This window comes from Bos grunniens, chromosome 15 (genome assembly GCF_055505025.1).
Source record: "Bos grunniens cultivar Pamir isolate PY7600 chromosome 15, Bosgru_T2T1.0, whole genome shotgun sequence".
NCBI lineage: Eukaryota > Metazoa > Chordata > Mammalia > Artiodactyla > Bovidae > Bos > Bos grunniens.
Genome location: NC_141179.1, coordinates 34,942,397 through 34,959,232, shown reverse-complemented (window position 1 = coordinate 34,959,232; position 16,836 = coordinate 34,942,397). Strand labels below are relative to the sequence as shown.

The 16,836-nt window shown below is 42.5% G+C and overlaps 1 pseudogene; it reads right to left on the bottom strand.

The window, feature by feature from the left end:
* Positions 1–1,768: 1,768 nt before the first annotated feature.
* LOC147357648 (serum amyloid A-3 protein-like) lies at positions 1,769–7,602 on the bottom strand (annotated as a pseudogene).
* Between the last annotated feature and the right edge of the window lie 9,234 nt (positions 7,603–16,836).

Below are 16,836 nucleotides of genomic sequence, written 5' to 3'. Positions count from 1 at the left end.
TATTTTTCAAGCAGTTTTAGGTTCACAGCAGTATTAAGCAGAAGGTACAGAGATTTCCCATAGAATCCTTACCCCAACTCATAGATACCCTCCACCATTATCAACATTCTCCACCAAAAACAATAAACATTTGATACAACAATTGTTGAACCTACACTGGGGTATCATTATCACCCAGAATTGATGGTTTACATTAGGGCTTACTCTTGGTGTTGTACATCCTATGAATCCGGCAAATTTGGTGGTACTGGTGGTAAAGAATCCACCTGCCAATGCAGGAGATGGTAAGAGACAGGAGTTCGATCCCTGGATTGAAAAGATCCCCTGGAGGAGGGCATGGTAACCCACTCCAGGATTCTTGCCTGGAGAATCCCATGGACAGAGGAGCCTGGGGGGCTGCAGTCCATAGGGTTGCAAAGAGTTGGACATGACTGAAGCGACTTAGCATGCATGCAAGCCCACTGGGGCATCTTTATCATCCAGAATCCATAGTTTACATTAGGGCTCACTCTTGGGGTTGTACATTTTATGCCTCTGGCAAATTTATAATGGCAAGTATTTACCATTATAGTATCATAAAGAGTAGTTAGTTTCACTGTGCTAAAAATCCTCTGTGCTCTGAATATTTGCAATCCTTTTTCAATATAGTTTTTGCTATGGTTTCTTTGATCACCTTTTGTATGACAATGGCCTTGTAACGTCATTTTCTATGACAAAAAAATTGGTAATTTTGTCTTTAGCATAGTTGTTTAAATATTTAAAAATTATTATTGGTAGTTTAGGAAATTATTATTGGTAGTTGAAAGTTCCTTTCAGCTTCACAGCTTGTTATTGATAATCTGTAAAGTTCTGACCGCTTGTACTTTTCTTTCATTTTCAAGGTGTCAAACTTCCCTATGCTGGGGGAGTATTTTCTACTCAGCAGAATCGTTTGTACAAAAAAAAATTATTCACTTTTTTGAAGGGTTAGATTTGTCTATAGAACCCTTTGGGACTATTGTATTCTTTGGAGGAAGATTTGATCTTTTACAATAATTGTAGAATAATCAAAGTTTTCATTTCTTCCTGAGTCAGTTTTTGTAAATTGTGTTTTTCTAAGAATTTGATGATTTTTATCAAGTTTTAAGCTTTACTGCCAAAGTTTTTCATGGTGTTCCTAATATCCTTTCCACGATTTGGAGCACAGAGTTGTGGACAGATAATTGTTGCATATAATGGTACATATATGGCTTATATAGCATGGTCCATGTTCTGGACATAAAGCTGGCATGCTCTCCATGTGGAGGGCCGACTACATGGTGCCATTTTATATGAAGCACTTAGTATTTGTGGATTTTGGTTTCTGCAGGGGTCCTGAAACCCATCCCCAGCAGTTATCAATGGATAACTGTAGTTTTACTCTGAATTATTACTGTTGTTTATTAGTACATTATCTCCTTTTTAAAAACAATGATGTTTATTGATCATCCCCATAGTATTAAATTATGTCCAACCCTTCTGCGACTCCATGGACTGTAGCCCATCAGGCTCTGTCCATGGGATTTCCCAGGCAAGAATACTGGGGTGGGGTGCCATTTCCTTCTCCAGGGCATCGAACCTGAGTCTCCTGCAGTGGCAGGCAGACTCTTTACCACTGAGCCACCTGGGAAACCCTAGAGTATTAAATACCAAAGACAAATTGACTTTACAAGCATTTATTAATTATTTTTATGTGCCCCTTATACACTATCAAGTACTGCAGATACAGAATGCAGTAACTTAGCTCTGCATCATCCCTGCTCCCTTGGGGCTCACAGCCCTGCCCTGCACAGAGTGAGAGGAAGCTCAGTACAGCTTAGTACTGGCCAGAGGCTGGCCAGCAAGTCTGCAGTGATTGGGGTCTTCGCCGCTCCGGTCCCATTCATTGGCAAACTGGTCGGCCCTCGAGTCCTCCCACCCGTAGCCACTGTCTCCATTCTTAGACAAGTCTGTGACAATCTGAGTATTCCCTCTGGCATCGCTGGAATGAAGAAGCGTGGGGAGGAGATTAATCCAGGGCTGATGAGACACAGCTGCACCCTCCCCATCTCTCCTCTTTCCAAGGAATCAATGACTCTGAGAGGAGCCAAGGAAAGAGGGGCTAAAACTCTGAGACAACACACCTCAGCCCAGCTTAGCCCGCGCTGGGTGAATAGCTCTCATAGGGAGAGGGTTGAGAATCGCTGGTTCCACCAGCCTCATTCTGCTCTTCAGCCACTCAGACCTCACACTGGACACAGAGCAGGAGGGTGGGTAAGAGGAAGAGGGCCCACAGCCCTAAGGGAAGTTCTCCAGGGCCTGGCCCCTTCATATTCTCCAAGGCAGCCGAGCTATGCTCACCCATCCCTGCATTACCAGCGTCCCTGGTACCTGGTCACTTTAGCAGCCCAGGTGCTCCCTGGTCCCCTTTGGGTAGCATCATAGTTCCCTGGGATTGGAAGTACTTGTCTGAATCTTTGAGGTTGGCTTCTCTCATGTCAGTAAGAAATGGCAACCCACTCCAGTATTCTTGCCTGGAGAATTCCATGGACAGGGAAGCCTGGCAGGCTAGAGTCCATGGGGCCACAAAGAGTCAGACACGACTGAGCGACTAACACTGCTACTCCTCTCTCACGTCAGAGTAGGCCCTCCATACGTCTTTAGCCCCTGCAAAGGAAAAGAAAAGGATGAGATGAACGTGATCATATCTTGGCAAAATAGAGAAATGATACATTTTCTTCCCACTGCTTCCAAATTTCAGCCTTTGAGTAAGCCCTCGGAGATTATTATATTGGTTTGAAATAAATATTCCTTTACTTTTCACTTCCCTGATTTAAACTTGTGAGAATCACACTTGGTGCAAGTTTTATTCTGTTTGATTCCATTCTAAGCCTGTTGGTACTTTGTTTCTGGTGGGGTGTGATATGTGCAAGAAGAGGTCAGATGCTCTTTACATTTGCTTGTATAATGAACCTCTACCTGAAAAAATGCAGGAAAGGCTCTGACCAGAACTTGAGACCAAAGGCAACACTGAGGGAAGCTTGCAGATACAGGATAGTCCCAACAGAATAAAGGGGGAAAATATTCATCCCTGTACTCTCAGTGAGGACAACTTGGTTCTGCATACATCTGAGTACAGTTCAGTCACTCAATTGTGTCCGACTCTTTGCGACCCCATGGAGTGAAGCATACCAGGCCTCCCTGTCCATCACCAACTCTCGGAGTTCACTCAAACTCATGTCCATAGAGTCAGTGATGCCATCCAACCATCTCATCCTCTGTCATCCCCTTCTCCTCCTGTCTTCAATCTTTCCCAGCATTGGGGTCTTTTCCAGTGAGTCAGTTCTTCACATCAGGTGGCCAAAGTACTGGAGTTTCAGCTTCAGCATCAGTCCTTCCAATGAATATTCAGGACTGATTTCCTTTAGGATGGACTGGTTGGATCTCCTTGCAGTCCAAGGGACTCTCAAGAGTCTTCTCCAACACCACAGTTCAAAAGCATCAATTCTTTGGTGCTCAGCTTTCTTTATAGTCCAACTCTCACATCCATACATGACTATTGGAAAAACCATAGCTTTGATTAGACAGACCTTTGTTGGTAAAGTAATGTCTCTGCTTTTGAATAGGCTATCTAGGTTGGTCATAGCTTTTCTTCCAAGGAGCAAGCATCTTTTAATTTTATGGCTGCAGTCACCATCTGCAGTTATTTTGGAGCCCCCCCAAAATAAAGTCTCTCACTGTTTCCATTGTTTCCCCATCTATTTGCCATGAAGTGATGGGACCATGATCTTAGTTTCCTGAATATTGAGTTTTAAGCCAACTTTTTCATTCCCCTCTTTCACTTTCATCAAGAGGCTCTTTAGTTCTTTTTCGATTTCTGCCATAAGGGTGGTATCGCTGCATTTCTGAGGTTATTGATATTTCTACCAGCAATCTTGATTCCAGCTTTTGCTTCATTCAGCCCAGCATTTCACATGATATACTCTGCATATAAGTTAAATTACCAGGGTGACAATATACAGCCTTAATGTACTCCTTTCCCGATTTGGAACCAGTCTGTTGTTCCCTGTCCAGTTCTAACTGTGGCTTCTTGACTTACATACAGATTTCTCAAGAGGCAGGTCAGGTGGTCTGGTATTCCCATCTCTTGAAGAATTTTCCAGTTTGTTGTGAGCCACACAGTCAAAGGCTTTGGCATAGTCAATAAAGCAGAAGTAGATGTTTGTCTGGAACTCTCTTGTTTTTTCGATGATCCAACAGATGTTGGCAATTTGATCTCTGGTTCCTCTACTTTTTCTAAAACCAGCTTGAACATCTGGAAGTTCATGGTTCACGTACTGTTGAAGCCTGGCTTGGAGAATTTTGAGCATTACTTTGCTAGTGTGTGAGATGAGTGCAATTGTGCAGTAGTTTGAACATTCTTTGGCATTGCCTTTCTTTCGGATTAAAGTGAAAACTGATCTTTTCCAGTCCTGTGGCCACTGCTGAGTTTTCCAGATTTGCTGGCATATTGAGTGCAGCACTTTGACAGACTCATCTTTTAGGATTTGAAAGAGCTCAACTGGAATTCCATCACCTCCACTAGCTTTGTTCACAGTGATGCTTCCTAACACCCACTTGACTTCGCATTCCAGGATGTCTGGCTCTAGGTGAGTGATCACACCATCATGGCTATCTGGGTCATGAAGATCTTTTTTGTATAGTTCTTCTGTGTATCCTTGCCATCTTTTCTTAGTATCCTGTGCTTCTGTTAGGTCCATACCCTTTCTGTCCTTTATTGTGCCCATCTTTGCATGAAATGTGCCCTTGGTACCTAATTTTCTTGAAGAGATCCCTAGTCTTTCCCATTCTATTGTTTCCCTCTATTTCTTTGCATTGATCGCTGAGGAAGGCTTTCTTGTCTCTCCTTGTTTTTCTTTGGAACTCTGCATTCAAATGGGTATATCTTTCCTTTCCTCCTTTGCCTTTTGCTTCTCTTCTTTTCACAGTTATTTGTAACCCCTCCTGAGACAATTATTTTGCCTTTTTGCATTTCTTTTTCTTGGGGATGATCTTGATCACCACCTCCTGTACAGTGAAATGAACCTCTATCCACAGTTCTTCAGGCACTCTGTCTATCAGATCTAATCCCTTGAATCTATTTGTCACTTCCACTGTATAATCGTAAGGGTTTTGATTTAGGTCATACCTGAATGGTCTAGTGGTTTTCCCTACTTTCTTCAATTTAAGTCTGAGTGGTCTGGGCATATTTGGCACCTGGGAAAATTCAATTAGCAGGTGATAAAGGTGAGTTCCCTAAGAGGTTTGAAGAAACAGGGTAATCAGATGCAGTAAAAGGGCAACTGGTCCACCAGTTCTACAGTTCTGTGTCCTCGCCAGTGAAATGGAGGAGTGTTGCCTCTCTGGGGAGGTTTATGCAGAAGAACTGAGGGAAATACAGGTTCGGTTTATAGAACATTGTAGGTGCTCAGTACACTATCACTCTCTGGTCCTTAGGAAGAGTTTGATAAAAAAAGAAAAAGGATGAACTAAGATGAGGAGCAGAGAATTATGGACAGAAGGGATCTGGTCAACTAAAATTAAATGGCAACATCTTTTTTCTAAAACAAGAAAAAACTGCTTATCAGGAAAATAAGAAAAATCTAATATAGGATTATAATCATGGTTTATATAGTGACTCTATGAGATAACTTATCTCCTTTTTATATATTATGTTTGGCATTTGGAAAGATAGTATTGTTGAGAGTTATGACATCTCTATTATTCACACTGATTTAAATAGCTCCTTAGAATCCAGAATTCTCATAAAAATATTTCCAAAATGCTTGACGTACGTATCTTGTCACCTAAGAACAGTAAAACCAGAGGTAACTGTGCACACTTCGGTGTGTATAAAAATTAACTGGGGTGCTTAATAAAGGCCAAATCTCCAGTCTCAGCCCCAGGGGTTGTGTTCAGGGGAGGAGTTGTGTGTGGACCCAGGCATTTCCACAAAGCACTGCAGACCACAGGTGATTCTCATGCAAGTGATCCTAGAACAACCCTTGGAAGAACATCGACCTCAGAGATGAAAAGAAATTTTTAGCTGGGTCTGTGAGGATTTCGATAAAGTTAACAGCAAACTTTTAAAACAGTTAAGTCAAAAACTATCACAGAAGAAAAACACAAAAAATAATTTTGTGAAATAAACAAATTTTGGCCACTTCACTCTGGCTAGTGAGGTCTACATCTCTTGCTATAGGATTCTCGCCAGGTCTCAGCCTCAGTAGAACCATTGTCAAGGTAATTCATGGTGCCATTTTTTGTGGGGAGGAGAACTGTATAGAGTTTCCTTCCAAAGGCACCACATCCCCACCACCTGTCACCTGCTCAGATAAAGAGCAGGACGTGTGTTCACAAACCCCTCACTCTCCCACATGAACTTTTGTCTAGGAGGCAGTGGAAGTGCCGGCATTAATAGCAAGGTCTGGGAGCTCACCATTCAGGGTTAAATCTGCTCTTTTGAAGGACTTTGTTACCTGTCTTAATCTCTTGTTGCCTCAGGTTCTCTGTTAAGGGATAACGGTACCTACATTTCAGGGCTAAAGGATTAAAAACCTGAGGATGAAAACGAGTTCATTTATACATACAAAGCTTTTAGAACAGTGCCAAGAGGAGGCTCAGTTATTTTAGTTGCAAGTATTAAGTGGGTGGAGAGTGTGAACACTCCCCAACCACTGGATGCGTGTACCTCATGGCTACCAGACTTGGAAATGAGCTCTCCCCTGGTTGCCCACGAGAGGGCAGCAGAACCATACTTGTATTTAAGGAACATCTGATGGGGCTTCCCTGATAGCCTAGTTGGTAAAGAACCCGCCTGCAATGCAGGAGACCCCGGTTATATTCCTGGGTTGGGAAGATATCCTGGAGAAGGGATAGGATACCCATTCCAGGTATTCTTGTGCTTCCCTCGTGGCTCAGCTGGTTAAGAATCCGCCTGCAATGTGGGAGACCTGGTTTGATCCCTGGGTTGGGAAGATCCCTTGGAGAAGGGAAAGGCTACCCACTCCAGTATTCTGGCCTAGAGAATTCCATGGACTGTATAGTCCATGGGGTCCTAAAGAGTCAGACACAACTGAGTGACTTTAAAAGGCTTCCCTGATAGCTCAGTTGGTAAAGAATCCTCCTGCAATGCAGGAGACCCTGGTTTGATTCCTGAGTAGAAATATCCGCTGGAGAAGGGATATAAGAGTCGGACACAACTGAGTGACTTTCACTTTCATTTTCACCCCTGAACCCAGATCTCTTCCTCACCCCTGTTGAAAGTTGGGGCCCAAATTTCATGTGACTTAGGTTTGGGAATCCCCAAAGAAAAGTGCAAAGCTGGTCAGAAAAGCCTGACAAAGTGCTACCACAAAGAGCAAGCTCCTTTTCTGCCTGTTTGTGGTCTTTACCCTGTGGGGATGTGGCCTCTGCTCAGGTAAATCCTGGGGGAAGCAGACACAGCCTCCCCTGGCCCATCCTTTGGTCCTCACTTTGACCAGCTTCCTTGAGGAATGTTCCCCATCTCTGACTGCTGATGCCCAGGATCAGGAAGCAGAAAATAATGCCCGTGGAGAGCTTCATCCTGCTGCAGAGAGATAAGCGGACTCAACCAAGGATGAGAGATATTGGGGAGGGAGTTGTAATGTTGACACATCCTTACATTCCAAAAATAAATGCCACTGAATTTTATCTCAATAGATAGATAGATGATAAATTGTATTACAGAGGATCCCAGTTCTCATTTTCATGTGAATCCTTGGAATCCCAATGATTTCCTGTATGAAGGATTGCAATGGGCTTTTAGCATAAACCACTTTCCAGTCCAGTCATCCTCTGTCAGCCCTGAAACCCAACTACACTGCAAGTTACCGAAAGGCATGAGGAGTCTGGGCACCACGCCTCTGCGGTGGTGAGACAAGGTGAACAACACTCTGGTGTTTGTGGACCACCTGCTCACCCCATCACTGCCTTCACATAGGAGAAGCATATGAGGGAAGCCCTACCCCTTCCTGAAATACTCACACCTGGTGAATTCTAACTGTCAGAATAGTAGATTCAGGAAGGCAGCAGAGAGATGGGGCTGCAGCACAAGAATGCTGGTGAAGAGAGAGAGTCTTCAAGGAGGAAAAGTGTTGGAAAGTTCTAGCACCTCACCTTTGATGTGTCTTCCTGCTGAGGTTCCTGGTGAAGCTGAGCTGCCTGTGTGGCTGCCTGGAGATGGCACTGGCGCTTTATATACTCAAACTCAGCTAGAGGAACAAATCAGAAGATGGGTTTGAAGCAAAAAAAGAAAAAAGAAGAGAAATTTTGGGAAATCCCTTTTGTCCAGAACACAGCATTCAAAACAGCAGTATTATCCTTCACTCACATCTAATTTCCCTAAATTGTGCAATCCTGCAGGTTTCAAGAGAGTAGAAACTTAGGCTTTTTCTGTCTGTTTCCAGTCTCACTCCTGGTGGGGACAAGGTGTTTTTCCCCCACACAATAATGTATTGACATTTTCTGTGAAAGGGTAATCAATATTAGAAAAAGAGAGTTGATTGCCTAAAGAATGTGAGGATACAGGGTGAATGGAACAGCAGAATAGGTCCATTGCAAAGGACAGCTCAGGATGAATCTGGGACCCCAGGGTACAGCAGTAGGAAAGAAGGAAATAGAAACCCTTCCAACACCCACATAGGGTGGACTTAGCCTGGGAAAGGGAATTCTCCACTCCAGTGTATCTATGAACATCTATGTTGAAGATCATGATGACAGGCTATGTGGAGAGACCACTGTAACCCCAGGAATGTTGAACTATAGTGTAGAAATTTGCCATAATGTTGTGTAGCAATGACACATCATAAAAATGATCAGAAGTGGACCCACTGGCTGTTAAATGGCCAGAATAGAAGATTTGAGAAGGATGCAAAGAAAGCTGGAACTTAGTACAAGAATGCTGGGAGGGTATGATATCAGAGAACAGTTGTTTCAATCAGAAAACAGGACTGGGCTTTATTCTGTGAGTTTAGTGAGACAATCCTGAGAGGAAACTTCATGCAGGTGCTATCACAAGGATGGAGTCTCTGATGAACTCCTTGCCCCGTCTCTACCTCTTCATCCAAAAGGGAAATTTCAAAGGTCACTGGATTTCCCTAGAGGAGAAGGGATGGTGCATGTGTAATATGTCAGAGATGGTCGGTGATTCAGAGGACTTCAGAACTGCTCTTCCTGATAGTGGGCCCATGAATTGGAAGCCTCAGGAGGGCAAGTAAGGCCCAGCTTAGGGAGCACCACCTCAGGATTCTTGCCTGGAGTGTTTATAGGAGAGAAGGAATGTGAGCCATGCATTGGAGACAAAGAAAAGCGATTTCCAAGACAGATACAAGCAAATCACAGAGACTTGGGAACTGAGATGCTAGCAGATGGTAAATAAGAGTCTAAGAAGGACGTGGGACTTGTGCTCAAGTGGTAACCCTCAGAAAGGGAAGAAGGGTGAAGAACTTGCAATCTGTTATTAATAGCAGACTTGGGGAAATAGGAGGAGGACATTAGACAGAAGAACACTGGCCCCGGAGGAAGCAAGCCAAGTGAGGGTGACTCTGGCGTCTGGGAATCATTGTCTTAGAATAGAGCCTCTCAAAATAATGATGATGCCTCCTCCTGGGTCTGGATCATATTTTATTTCTTGTAGGTGTAATGAGATGAACAAGTAAGGCAGATATCTGTCTAAAGGATTTCTCTGTCCCTCTGGTTCTTATCCAGGGAAAAACTAACATTCAAATATTCCCAACAGAACTTATACTCCTTGGGAAAGATGGGGTTCCCTGTGATCCAGGTATTCCAGGTCCCAGGGCTGGCTCAGCTGAATATGAGTATGCATGGAGGGGATAAGGGACGCTGTCAGTTATCCACAGTCATTGGCGCTGAGCATGCACTGGGGGCTACTCCATAGAGGGGGGCTGTGATGTCCACCCCCCTTCTCCCGCTGTCCTCCTACTTTCCTCAGGGCAGAAATTATGAGCCAGTGATCACATTCTGTTGCAACTCTTTCACTTAGTTTGGAGCCATTTATTACTGAAAATCCACTCCCCACTTCCTCACGTCACTCCAGTCATTTCTTCTTTGATAGAATCATTAGAGAGAAAGCAAGTACAACCTCTAGAAACCAAGTCAAGAGTTGCAAGTTCTTTACCTTGTTTCTTCATGCCCTCTGTCTTCCTGGCAGGGACATGCTTAGAATAATAGACAACAGTGGTGGTCAGTTCTTTTCATTTGTTTTTCCTGCAAAAGAAAGTCACCCTGTCTCGGCCATATCAGAATCTTCAGGCTTTAGAGGGATCTCCCAAGAGTCTCCCATGAGTCGCTGTGTCCTGGTTTGCATAGATGGTCTCTGTTAGCGCCTATGGTCCCAGGGTGTTAATAGTGACAGTTAGTAAACAGTTCTACTTTTGACCTGGGTTACATAAGAAATTAGATGGTACCCCCTACTCTAAAAGCCGTGTGTGACAAGAGACACCTAAGGGATTGCCATTTTTCTCTCACAGTTAATATAAGTTGTAGAGAATACCAATGGCACCCACTCCAGTACTCTTGCCTGGAAAATCCCATGGACGGAGGAGCCTGGTAGGCTGCAGTCCATGGGGTCACTAAGAGTTGGACATGACTGAGCGACTTCACTTTGACATGCATTGGAGAAGGAAATGGCAACCCAGTCCAGTATTCTTGCCTAGAGAATCCCAGGGATGGGGGAACCTGGTAGGCTGCCGTCTATGGGGTCGCACAGAGTCAGACACAACTGAAGCGACTTAGCAGCAGCAGCAGCAGAGAATACCAAGGCTATGAAGAATCAGAAAAAAGAATAACAAACAAAAAAAGCCCCACAGAATAGCATCTGAGGTCTAAGTACCAGACTCAGAGGGACAAAAGGAAAGACTCATGAGCAGTTCCATCAATGTAAAGTGAAGAAAATAATAATATCTACCTTATAGAATTATTTTCAGGATTAAATGTTTAATGTTCTAGGGGCTTGGATCAGTTCTGGGCACATGTGAAATATTTAATACATTTTAACTCTTCTAGATTAACCAATAAAATTCATAATAATTTATATTTTGCAGAAGACAGAAAGATAAACTAATATATTATTGTGAAAGCCATGCAGTATTAATATATTAACAAGTAAGACTATCAAACAGAATAAAAGTTTTAAAGATCAAGGTTTAATTTTACAGGGTATAGCAACATTTTTTGAAGCCTGGGTGTCTTTCAAGTTTCCTTTGTTAGAAATAACTGTTGCAAGGATAGTTTTTGGTGTAGAAAACCATCTGTACTTCTTGAAGTTGCTAGAGAAGAGGAGATAGTCTCCCTTATGCTGGCATGACTTCTTTCACCAGCAGTTGGGTGGACATATAGTTTTTCTAAGATTAAACCCCGGAATTCCACTACATAGCACTGAAAGAAAAAGAGATTGGCTTGAGAAATTCAGAATTTACCGAAAGGATAAAAGGCCAAAGTAGGATAGTGAGCATGGAATGCTGAGCATGTAATCATTTGTGTCTAAAGTCACCCATTTTGTTATGTGTGTGTCTGTGCTCAGTTACTCAGTTATGTCCGACTCTGCAACATCAGGGACTGTAGCCCACCAGATTACTCTATCCATGGAATGTTCCAGGCAAGAATACTAGAAGGGGTTGCCATTCCCCTCCCCAGGGGGTCTTCCCAACCCAGGGATCAAACCTGTGTCTCTTTCGTCTCTTGCGTTGGCAGGCAGATTCTTTACCACTGCACCACCCGGGAAGCCCCATTTTGTCATAGTTAATATTTTATCTGAATTTCTGTTTACATGGGTTCCTTTTTCTCTTACTTTTCAGGTTGTCTGTCTAATATAAAATGCCTGTTTAGTATCCAGATGAGAACATTTGTGAGCATCCTTTAACGGTTAAAACTCATGTAGTATTTAAAATATTACTGGTTTGAAAAATAAGTATTATATTCAACACCATTAAAATACCTTTTCTAAAACATTTAAGTCTTCATGGACTGGAAGAATTAGTAGTGTTAAAATATCCATACTACCCGAAGTAATCTACTGAATCAATGCAATTTCTATTAAAATTCCCATGCCATTTTTCACAAAAATAGAACAATCCTAAAATTCACATGAAACCACAAAAGACCCCAAATAGCCAAAGTAATTTTAAGAATAAAGAACAAAGTTGAAGGCATCATAATTCCTCATTTCAAAATGAGCTATAGTAGTCAAAACAGTATAATGTTTACATTAAAAACCGGAACATAGATCAATGGACCAGAATGGACAGCCTTATGCATGTTTGGTTAATTAATTTATGACAAAGGAGCCAAGAATATACAATGGGCAAAGGACAGCTGGTGTTTGAAAACTGGGCAGACAGTCTTCTAAGAGAATGAAACTGAAACACTATCTCATACCATTAACTTAACTTGACTCAAATAGATTAAAGACATGGATGTAAGACCTGAAGCCATTAAAATCCTAGAAGAAACATAGGTAGTAAGCTCCTTGGGGCTTTCCAGGCAGCTCAGCTGTGAAAGAAGTGCAATGCAGAAGAAGGAGGAGATACGGGTTCGAGCCTTGGGTCAGGAAGATCCCCTGGAAAAGAGCATGGCAAACCACTCTAGTATTCTTGCCTGGAGATTCCCATGGACAGAGAGCCTGCTGGCTACAGTCCAGAGGGTCACAAAGAGTTGGACATGACTAAAATGACTGAGCACACACGCATAGCACAGTGAGCTCCTTGACATCAGTCTTGTAAAGATTTTTTGGGGGGTTTAACACCAATGGCAGAGGCAACAAAAGCAAAAATAAACAAGTAGGACTATCTTAAACTAAAAAGCTTCTGCACGGCAAAGGAAACCATCAACAGAATGAAAAAGTAACTACCAAATGAGAGGAAATATTTGCAAATCATATATCTGGTAATGGGTTAATTTCCAAAATGTATAAAGAACTCATTCAATTCAGTGGCAAAATAAAACAATCTGATTAAAAATGGGAAGAGGTTCTCACTAGACATTTTTTCCAAAGAAGACCTGTGTCAACAGACACATGTGAAGGTGCTCCACATCACTAATCATTAGAGAACTACAAGTAAAAACCACAATGAGATATCATCTCACACCCATTCGAATGGCTCTTATAAAAAAGAAACAGCAAGTGTTGGCAAAGATGTGGGGGGAAAGGAATAATTGAGCACTGTCAGTGGGAATGTAAATTGCAGCAGCCACTAAGGAAAACAGTAGGCAGGATCCTTTAAAAATTAAAAATAGAACTACCTAAAATATTAGTTCTAAAAGTATAACTAAATGATCTAACAATTCCACTTCTGACTATTTATCTGAAGGAAAGGAAAGCATTAACTGGAAAAGATATATACAGCTCCGTGTTCGTTGCAGCATTATTTACACTCGTCAAGACATGGAATCAACCTAAGAGCCTGTTGACGAATGAATGCATAAAGAAAAGGTTATTTATATATGAATAGAACATACATATATATGTGCGTGTGTATATGTACACACATACATATATTCATACATAGGGACATTATTATCCCTGACAGCCATGAAAAAGGAGGAAAGCTTGCCATTTACTACGACATGGATGGACCTTAAGGGCATTCTAAAGCATTTAAATAAGTCAGACAGAAAAAGGCAAATACCACATGACCTCACTCATATGCTGAATCTAAAATAAAAGTCAAAAGCTGAACTCATAAGTACAGAGAACAGATTAATCGTTGCTAGAGGCAGGGAGTGGGAAATGAGTGAGTGGAATGAAGGGGATCAAAAGGTACAAACTTCCAGTTATAAAATAATCAAACCCTGGGGATATAATATGCAGCATGGTGACCATAGTTAATAATATTATATATTTGAAAGTTGCTAAGAGAATAAATCTTAAAATTCTTATCACAAGAAAAAAGAATTGTAGCTATGTGCTTTGGTGGTGGATGCTACCTATACTTTTTGTGGTAGTCATTTCACAATACAGTCATCCTGTAATATCTGTGGAGGATTGGTGCCAGGACTCCTGTGGATACCAGAATCCTCAGATGCTCATGTCCCTTATATAAAATAGTGTAGTAGTTGCATATAACCTCAGACCTTCCTCCCATATGCTTTAAATTATCTCTATTTTGCTTATAATACCTAATACATTATAAAGTAAAAGTGAAGCCGCTCAGTCATGTCCGACTCTTTGCGACCCCATAGACTGTAGCCTACCAAGCTCCTCTGTCCATGGGATTTTCCAGACAATAGTACTGGAGTGGATTGCCATTTCCCTCTCCAAGGGATCTTCCCGACCCAGGGATCAAAGCCGGGTCTCCCGCATTGTAGACAGATGCCTTACCGTCTGAGCCACCAGGGAAGTCCAATACATTATAAATGTTATGTAAATAGTTGCCAAAGCAAAACAAATTCAAGTTTTGCTTTCTGGAAATTTTGTTTTTCAAATATTTTAGGTCCAAGTTTAGTTGAGTCCTCAGATATGGAACTTGTGGATGGGAAGTGCATTGTGTTGCACACATGAAACTAATGTAATTTTCTACATCAATTATATCCCAGCATTAATTAATTGAATATGTTACCTTACAGAAAGAATTCAGCACCATGGACCCTTTCTTTCTCCAGCTATTGATACTGAAAGGCTGTTGCTGAACCATGAAAAGACACCGGGATTCTTGGCCTCCGAAGGAGAAGAATTCAATCCGGGGCCAGAGACAAGGCTTGATCACTCAGAGCTTTTGTGCAATAGAGTTTTATTAAAGTATAAAACGGATAGAGAAAGCTTCTGACATAGACATCAGAAGCGGGTAGAAAGAGTACCCCCTTGCTGCTGCTGCTGCTGCTGCTGCTGCTGCTGCTGCTACTGCCAATGCAGGAGACTCGGGTTTGATCCCTGCGTTGGAAAGATATTCTGCTGCTGCTGCTGCTAAGTCGCTTCAGTCATGTCCGACTCTGTGTGACCCCGTAGACGGCAGCCCACCAGGGTCCCCCGTCCCTGGGATTCTCCAGGCAAGGACACTGGAGTGGGTTGCCATTTCCTTCCCCAATGCATGAAAGTGAAAAGTGAAAGTGAAGTCGCTCAGTCGTGCCCAACTCTTAGCGACCCCATGGACTGTAGCCTACCAGGCTCCTCCATCCATGGGATTTTCCAGGCAAGAGTACTGGAGTCGGGTGACAGGGCCTTCTCCGAGAACCCCCTTGTGCTAGTGTTAGCAATGGAGTTATATACTCTCCAATTACGATGGAGAGTTATTACGATGAATCAAAAGAATGTCTGCAGATTGTAAAGACCTCACTAGACCTACTCCCATAATTTACATTTTAAGATAACAGGCTTAACCAGAAGGTTTTTTCCAGAGACTGTCCTCAAGCAGGATACATTATTGTTATATAATCCTAAGGAATGTAGAGGGGGAAAAAAAGTTTGTCCTTTCTTTCTCCTTGAGAATTCCAGACCCCTCTCTCCTTAGGGACCCCTGGACTTATCAACCTGCCTAGGAAATGATTCTCTCAATACTACATATCATCCAACAACTATTAACATCACTTTGATGGGTAAGTATTGATGAGCACACTGATCCTCCATGTCAAATCACAGCAAGAAGGCCACCACTTGATTAGTCTCAGCTGTATCAGATAACACACACACCAACCAAAAAATCAACAAATTATTTGGAAATTACTAGACTGATGAAGAGGAACTCAAAAGCCTCTTGATGAAAGTGAAAGAGGAGAGTGGAAAAGCTGGTTTAAAGCTCAACATTCAGAAAACTAAGACCATGGCATCTGGTCCCATCACTTCCTGGGAAATAGATGGGGAAACAGTGGAAACAGTATCAGACTTTATTATTTTGGGCTCCAAAATCAACTGCAGATGGTGACTGCAGCCATGAAATTAAAAGACACTTACTCCTTGGAAGGAAAGTTATGACCAACCTAGATAGCATATTGAAAAGCAGAGACATTACTTTGCCAACAAAGGTCCGTCTTAGTCAAGGCTGTGTTTTTTCCAGTGGTCATGTATGGATGTGAGAGTTGGACTGTGAAGAAGGCTGAGTGCCGAAGAATTGATGCTTTTGAACTGTGGTGTTTGAAAAGACTCTTGAGAATCCCTTGGACTGCAAAGAGATCCAACCAGTCCATTCTAAAGGAGATCAGTCCTGGGTGTTCATTGGAAGGACTGATGCTAAAGCTGAAACTCCAATACTTTGGCCACCTCATGTGAAGAGTTGACTCATTGGAAAAGACTCTGATGCTGGGAGGGATTGGGGGCAGGAGGAGAAGGGGATGACAGAGGATGAGATGGCTGGATGGCATCACCGACTCGATGGACCTGAGTTTGAGTGAACTCCAGGAGTTGGTGATGGACAGGGAGGCCTGGCATGCTGTGATTCATGGGGTCACAAAGAGCTGGACATGACTGAACAACTGAACGGAACTGAACTGAACTGAGAGTGATTCAAAGACTTCCCTGGTGGCTCAGGCGGTGCAGAATCCGCCTGCAATGCAGCAGACCTGGGTTTGATTCATGGGTGGAGAAGATCCCATGGAGGAGGTCATGGCAACCCACTTCAGTATTCTTGTCTGGAAAATCCCATGGACAGAGGAGCCTGGGGGGCTACAGTCCATGGGGTCACAAAAGAATCAGACACACAAAGGACTGATTTAAGAAATAATGTATGTGTAACAGAATCACTTTGTTGCACACCTGCAACTAACACAATATTATAAATCTACTGTAATCCTATAAAAATTTTTAAAAAGCAACAATGTGTGCTATACCCA